Genomic DNA, 1,231 nt, shown 5'->3' on the forward strand with positions numbered 1-1,231 from the left:
TACTTATATAAGCATTTTCCGTTCTATATATATACATATGAAGTCATAAATTGGAAATTCCCTTAGACATATCTGGGATGCTTTTTTTGACTAATAACAATATATATATCCAATCAAAAATTGAAATAATCTTCAAGTTCTGTCTATAAATAATTAATAATATACTAGTTTTCTAGCTTCCCACACATCAAAACACTCACTCACTCATCCATTTCTTCTTCTCTTCTTTCAGCTCAAAGAAAAGACTTGAAATAATTTTAGAATAATGGGTGTTGTAACTTGTGAATTTGAGGTAACCTCCCCAGTCACCCCGACCAGGCTTTTCAAAGCCTTTGTTCTTGAAGGTGCCAAGGTTTTACCCCAAGGCTGCCCCCCATGCAATTAAGAGTGTTGAGCTCGAAGGTGATGGTAAGCCAGGAAGTATTGTAAAGATCAATTTTGTTGAAGGTTAGTCACTTCTTTAATTCACTTTCTTTTAGCTCTTTTCTTCTTTTGGTATCTGTTTGACTTGAGTATGTCGGATAACAAGTATTTTATTTCCTTAGGTCTTCCATTCCAATATCTGAAGCACATGATTGGAAGACATGATGAAAACAATTTGTCATACAGTTACAGCTTGATCGAAGGTGGACCTCTGGGGGACAAGCTTGAGAAAATCAGCTATGAGAACCAATTTGTGGCTGCTGCAAGTGGAGGAAGTGTTTGCAAGAGCTCGATCAAATTTTACACCGTTGGCGATTATATAATCACTGAAGATGAAATCAAGGCTCTCATTCAAAGGAGTGAGGTAGTTTACAAGGCTATTGAAGCTTACCTCTTGGCTAACACCGATGCTTGCAACTAAGATATTAATTTGTTTTTCCATTGTTATATTAATAAGACTGGTAGTCTTCAGGATTTGATCATCTTTATTTTTATTATACTCAAAGAGTTTGAGTTGTATTATCTTTGATATATATATATAATGAAATAAAATAAACATATAAGCTTACAAAAATAATTGGGTTTTACCTCGTATATATTTTGCAAAGAAAAATTTTCTTTCATATATTTTTTGTTTTAGCAATATCTCAAGCTCAACAAAGTTTGTTTTTTAGATAATCAAATTTTTAGGGCAAAATGCCAAAAAAAGTCACTTTTTTTTAAATTTACCGAAATGGGCCCGATATTTTATTATTTATCGGAATGGGTCGTTTTCCCCTAAAGCGCATCCACGTCAGCGCGAAGTCAG

General features: G+C 33.7%; 1 pseudogene; it reads left to right on the forward strand.

The window, feature by feature from the left end:
- The first annotated feature begins 250 nt into the window (after nt 1–250).
- LOC107916162 (major pollen allergen Bet v 1-F/I-like) lies at nt 251–919 on the forward strand (annotated as a pseudogene).
- Nucleotides 920–1,231: the final 312 nt, after the last annotated feature.

Source organism: Gossypium hirsutum, chromosome D10, assembly GCF_007990345.1.
Source record: "Gossypium hirsutum isolate 1008001.06 chromosome D10, Gossypium_hirsutum_v2.1, whole genome shotgun sequence".
Taxonomy (NCBI): domain Eukaryota; kingdom Viridiplantae; phylum Streptophyta; class Magnoliopsida; order Malvales; family Malvaceae; genus Gossypium; species Gossypium hirsutum.